Source organism: Pan paniscus, chromosome X (assembly GCF_029289425.2).
Source record: "Pan paniscus chromosome X, NHGRI_mPanPan1-v2.0_pri, whole genome shotgun sequence".
Lineage (NCBI taxonomy): Eukaryota > Metazoa > Chordata > Mammalia > Primates > Hominidae > Pan > Pan paniscus.
In genome coordinates, this window is record NC_073272.2 from 26141311 (window position 1) to 26147310 (window position 6000).

General features: G+C 43.1%; 1 protein-coding gene across 2 annotated transcripts in view; it reads right to left on the reverse strand.

Annotated features, from left to right (window-relative positions):
* Window positions 1–4329, reverse strand: part of LOC100971827 (putative transcription factor SPT20 homolog-like 2) — a 39921-nt gene extending 35592 nt beyond the window's left edge. For both annotated transcript variants that reach the window (XM_055106819.2, XM_055106816.2), the window contains exon 1: window positions 3945–4329. The gene's annotated coding sequence lies outside the window, so the exon portion shown is untranslated. The remainder of the gene's footprint in view (window positions 1–3944) is intronic.
* Window positions 4330–6000: the final 1671 nt, after the last annotated feature.

A 6000-nucleotide genomic window follows, 5' to 3' on the forward strand; every position in this document is an offset into this window, starting at 1 on the left:
CTCTTGATGTGGCTGATGCCCTGTGGGCTGTAGTCTCTGAATGGTTTCCTATCCAGTGTGCTCTTTGGACACTTAACAGCTATAGCTACAGTTACTGCTCTACACCCATCACTTCTGAGCTAAATAACACAGGAAACAAATTGGCAAATTAGACTTACAAGAACTCTCACCCGGTATCAAGCTTTACTAATAATCTCAAGGATACAAGTAATTATGAGGCACAGACAAAGCAGAGAGAGGTCAGCGACTGCCAGTGCAGCTCTCTTGGTCCTTTTTTGGGTAACATTAAGATGCACACTAGCCCAGATTTAACATATAAAGTAGCGAAACAATGTATATAGTCATTACTTACAGAAAAGAGGGCTACCTTGGTGATAGTATGTCCATTTGTCTTTGGATCAACTTCAGGTGATTTGTAATCCTTTGCTCTTTCCTTGGGCAGGTTGGGTTCCAGTCTTAAGTCTATTTCCTTCAGAGAGCAGCCCATCAGGGCAGCCTCTGTCTGGGGGTGGTCAAAACCAGCTCCAAACTCAAACCAGTTAGGGATGCCTGGCACTAACCTATAAGATGAATCTCATCAGCTCTCAGGCACAGTCCCTTTGGGGAGATCCTTATCATCCCTCTTTGCCTGCAAAACTTCCACAGGGGGTCTTTGTGGTGCGGTTCAACTCTTGCCCCTGCCAGGGAAACTGATAGAAGCCAGAATGCCTGCCAGTTAGGATAATTTTGGCTGCAAGTAACAGAAAGCCCTGATTCAAACTGGCTCAATCAGTAAGAAAATTTCTTACATAGCTTACATGTGATAAAAGAAAAACTTCAGCTGAATTAAATTTAAAGGAGTGTAATTGAGCAATGAACAATTTGCGAATCGGGCAGCTTCCCCAGCCAGAATAGGCTCTGAGACTCCAGCGCAGCCACACAGTGGAAGATTTACGGACAGAAAAAAAAAAGTGATACACAGAAAATGGAAGTGAGGTACAGAAACAGCTAGCTTAGTTACAGCTCGGTGTTTGCCTTATTTGAGCATGGTTTGAATAGTCGGCCACTGTTCATTGGCCAAAACTTGGCGATTGGCACAAGTGTAGGCTATGGTCTGTTTACACCTTGACTTGTTGTAGTTCACGATAACAGAAAAACCTTTAGGTCAAACTTAATATATGTAAGGAGGCAGCTTTAAGCTAAACTTGATTTAACAATTTCCCCCTTTTGGTCATCATTTCAGTTTTGAGAGACTGATGAAAACTCTAGTCATTGATATCACCATCACCATTGTAAATGTACTTATTTGGTCTTGAAACCCACTGGGAAACAGTAAAACCGTGGGTTTTGCAAGGTAGGAAGAAGGACTGAGTAGAGCGTAGTTGCTTACGCTGGAACATCCTATTTACAGGGAAAAAACAAAACCTGGTCTGTTCTAGGATCTATGTGTTTCCTTAAAGTCTTAGTTTGATTATGTCACATTTAGCATGAGTGACTCCATTTTGGTTTGATCTGGTCTGTTGGGGCCTTTTAAGTCCTCTTAAATCTCTTATTACCTGACTTTAGCCAGGCCAAATGGCCAATATTTCTGGCTTTTGAACTTTACGCTGGTAACCTCCCAGGTGAAACCAATAATCCTTAACTAAGGTTATGACTTAACCATAAGTGTACAAGGTATTTTCAAAGAGGTGTTAGCAGTTTTTACAAGATCTAGAATCTCCAAAGGTAGCTCACAGAAAGGAAGATTCAAGAAAGGAAGCTGGAAGTTGCACCTGGAGGGGCAGAGAATCAACAAATGGTAAAGGTCACACAGATATCAACCAGAAAGCACTTATTCCCTAAGCCAGGATTGAACCTGGACTGCCATTGTAAAATGGCAAAACCTCAGCTGCTGAGCTATAGCTTTGGAAGGTTTCCATTGTTCTTCCCAGAAGGAGCCTACAGCAGTCAATTTTAAGCTTGCAAAGGCTTTTAACTGCTCAAGATAATTTTTAGAGCTAACTATGACATAACCCCCCAAATTCTGGTTCCCTGCATGGCAGAGACCAAGAAAAAGTACCGCCGTATGGTTATAAGGTCAAGCTCCCAAGGGCATAAAACAAGATGGGAGGGAAACCTCATCCAGTTTTTTGTTGTTGTTTCAGGGACCTGCAGCAAAATTTATAACTGACCAGTTGGCTGGGTTGAACAGTGAGCTTACGGGGGTCCTAAGCCTGCATTCTATTCTATGGTAGTACCCCTTTTTATGACAGAACAATGCAGAAAGACAAATTCATGGCACAAAGTACATTAGATTTGCTACAGCTTAAGACTAGCCTCATAAATCCATTTTCCCATTAATCAAAACTTTACACGGGCGCTAACAGTGATTTTTGCACAGAGAGCAAGAGGCCAGAAGTCTGGTAAGAAATTGCCTTTTTGACAGCATGCCAGGTTTCTGGATTCCCTATCCCTGAGCGGCACCAGCGACCCTGCTCGCTGCTCCACAGCCATGGGGCCCAAGCCACAACACAAAGGAAAATCTTTTTTTGTTGTTGTTTCATGGAACCATAGTAAAAAGCCTTTCAATTTTATAAGTTGCTGCCCAACCGGATGCGTGGGGGACCCGAATTAACATTTTCCATTCTGGCCAGAGCAAAATATGTGTGACAAAACAGACATTAGCCACTCTGCTTAGTGCCCAACATCGAACTGGCCAGGCTTAAACTTGCCCCTAGTTTGGCTCTGTCATCTTTCATCCATTCCAAGTGGATTAAAGGAGTTTTAACATGTGGTCTCTGGGCAAGATGGTTGTCCTGAGTAACAGAAAAGATAGAAAAGGGAAAGGAGAAAAAGAGAAAAGCATTGCTTGCGGCGAGTTGGGGAAGGCAAGGAGCTCAGAGTGGCCAGAGAAAGGCCCATCCATTTCAGCAACACTGAATCAAAAGTTCAGGCGGCTCCTTATCAGTTGTGAAGGGATCTTTTCTAGCAGTCCTATTAGCCTGCAAGTTTCCCTTTCCGAGGAAAAAAAAGGTTCCCCATGTCCCATGATCCTGTACATGCCTAATCCTGTCACCTATAGCCATCAGCAAAAAGTGCAAGGCAGATTAATCTAAAGAGAATAGTGGTTAACATGCTATAGTGCGAAATCCTTTTTTAACCAAGAAGGAGTTTACTGAAGGGAGGGCCTCTAACCCAATCCTATCCTTTACCCAGGTAAAATGTACCCCACTACTTACCCCAAATCGGCCAATTGGTGTGCAGTCTATTTTCTTTGGATTGGGATTGTAACCAAGCCAAAAGATTAGCAGATTTAATTTTTTTTTAAATCAATTAGTCACTTAAGCTTTTTATTTGGCTTTCTTAAAGTCTTTAAATAAAAATATTGAAATTTTAGGAGCTTCTGCGTATCAATAGGCATCTTCAGATAAGACTAATTTGGGAGCTCTCATTTGCAAATGCACTTCTCCAGTGCAGTGTTGTTCATTTGGAATGTTCACCGTAAGTTATCTTTAGTAAGATTTCACCATTTCTGTAAGACTTTGCTGCTTCCAGGGCCTAACACTTATGCATGTGTAAGCCAGAAGGAACTCAGTTCTTCAGAAATTAAGGATCCCATTTTTTACCTCAAATTTTGTCTTTGTTCTCAGGTTCCCTTGATCAACTTAGCCAATGATTTGTTTTTCCTATCTTAGCATGCAAGAAAAATGAAACAAAGGGATAGAACGCAAAAATCCCTGTGAATTTCCAAAAGCCAAGTTTTACACCCCCTGCAATATTGCCATTTACTACTGGGTTCTTTCTCACCCAGTCAGATGTAATAGGCCTCTAACTGGATCCAAACCAGTTAATTATCAGATCCAATCCGATCCCGGACCCACTCCAGTTTCTGTCATGACTTCCAAACCCAGTTTGGATCAGAAATTTGCTCAAACTCAGCTCCAAACACAAATCTATGGAGCTTTGGAACCGGAGAGAGAACTTACCATGATATCCAGCTGCTCCAAGAGAGAAACGGCACAATGGGTCTGGCAGGTGCCTTGCTTAGTCACTCAGCGCTCCTGCGGGTTGTTAGAAGCTCTACTTCAAGTCCCACTTTTGACGGCATCTGATAAAAGAAAAACTTCAGCTGAATTAATTTATTTTTATTTTTTATTTTTTGAGACGGAGTCTTGCTCTGTCGCCCAGGCTGGAGTGCAATGGTGTGATCGTGGCTCACTGCAACCTCCACCTCCCGGGTTCAAGTGATTCTCCTGCCTCAGCTTCCCGAGTAGCTGGGATTACAGGTGCTGCCACCATGCCCGGCTAATTTTTGTATTTTTTAGTAGAGACAAGGTTTCACCATGTTGGTCAGGCTGGTCTTGAACTCCTGACCTCAGGTGATTTCCGCCGCCCCCCCACCCCCACCCCCACCCCCACCCCTACCCCCACCCCCACCCCCACCCCGCCTCCGCCTCCCAAAGTGCTGGGATTACAGGTGTGAGCCACCGCGCCTGGCCAGCTGAATGAAATTTAAAGGAGTTTAATTGAGCAACGAACAATTTGCAAATTGGGCAGCCTCCGGAGCCAGAATAGGCTCTGATTCCAGTGCAGCCATGCAGTGGAAGAAGATTTATGGACAGAAAAGAGAAAGTGATGCACAGAAAATGGAAGGGAGGTACAGAAAAAGCTGGATTGGTTACAGGTTGGCGTCGGCCTCATTTGAACACAGTTTGAACAATTGGCTACATTTGATTGGCCAAAACTCAGTGATTGGCACAGGTGTGGGCTGCAGTCTGTTTACACCCCCACTTGTTATAGCTCACCATGTAAAGATAAACCTTTAGGCCAAACTTAAAATACGTAAGAAGACAACTTTAGGCTAAACTTGATTTAACACATGACGTTTTCCAGAGAGCCATGCCCCATAAATACAAACATTCCAAGTTTGTTTACCATAAACAATGCTAGATGAACCAAATACATTCTCCTGAAAACATTCCATAGATAAGGACTGTCCTGCTAGTTTAATATTATTAGTTTGTTTGCCAGGAGGTCTGTTATTAGCATGTGTACAAGGAGATTTGAGTAACTCACTTTTTTTTTCTTCCCAGGAAATCCTTCGGTTGGAGAGACTGGATTGCAGCTTGCTGCTAATCCTTTCCTTATCAGTTTCCAAAGAACAAGAGTGGGAGGCAGGGTGCCTTCTGTGTTTGTGTATGGCTGTCCAGATTGTGGAAGCTCTGGGGCACTGGGGAAATGCGGGTTTTAGAGTTGGGCATACAGACAGATGACTTAACCAACTGAAGCTCAAATCTCAGCTGTCCCCTTTTTGTGTTACTTTAGGGAGTTAGTACAGCTGTCACCTCATCTGAAGAATGAGAATACTATCTACCTCATTGGTTTATTTTTATAAGCATAGAAGTCTTTTTCGCATGAAAATACTTTTTAAGCTTTAACAAGCTATACCCATGTACTGTATTACTGTTGTTATCAGTGGATGTCTGTAGCCCTTTCTATTTGGATGTCCATTTGTGGCCTGTTCCAAGGTTGGTGGCTCTGACTCTTGGCTGCAAAGCCTTTTAGTGGCTGAAGCTCTGTATTAGCAGCAAGACATCCTGGATGACAGAAATCCTTTGTTTTGGAAACAAAAAGTAGACCCAGGTCTACTTTTAGAGCACCACATTTTTCATTATATTTATTTTCACAGTCTACAATTTTATATATTTATATAAAAATAATAACAGCTGGCCCGGCATGGTAGCTCATGCCTGTAATTCCAGCATATTGGGAGGCCAAGGCGGGAGGATCACTTGAGCCCAGGAGTTTGAGACCAGCCTGGGCAACATGGTGAAACCCCGTTTCTATAAAAAATACAAAAATTAGCCAGGTGTAGTGGCACGTGCCTGTAGCCCCAGCTACTTGGGAAGCTGAGGTGGGAGGATTGCTTGAGCCCAGGAGGTGGAGGTTGCAGTGAGCTGAGATCACACCACTGCACTCCAGCCTGGGTAATAGAGAGAGACCCTGTCTCAAAAACAACAAAACAAAACAAAACAAAACAAA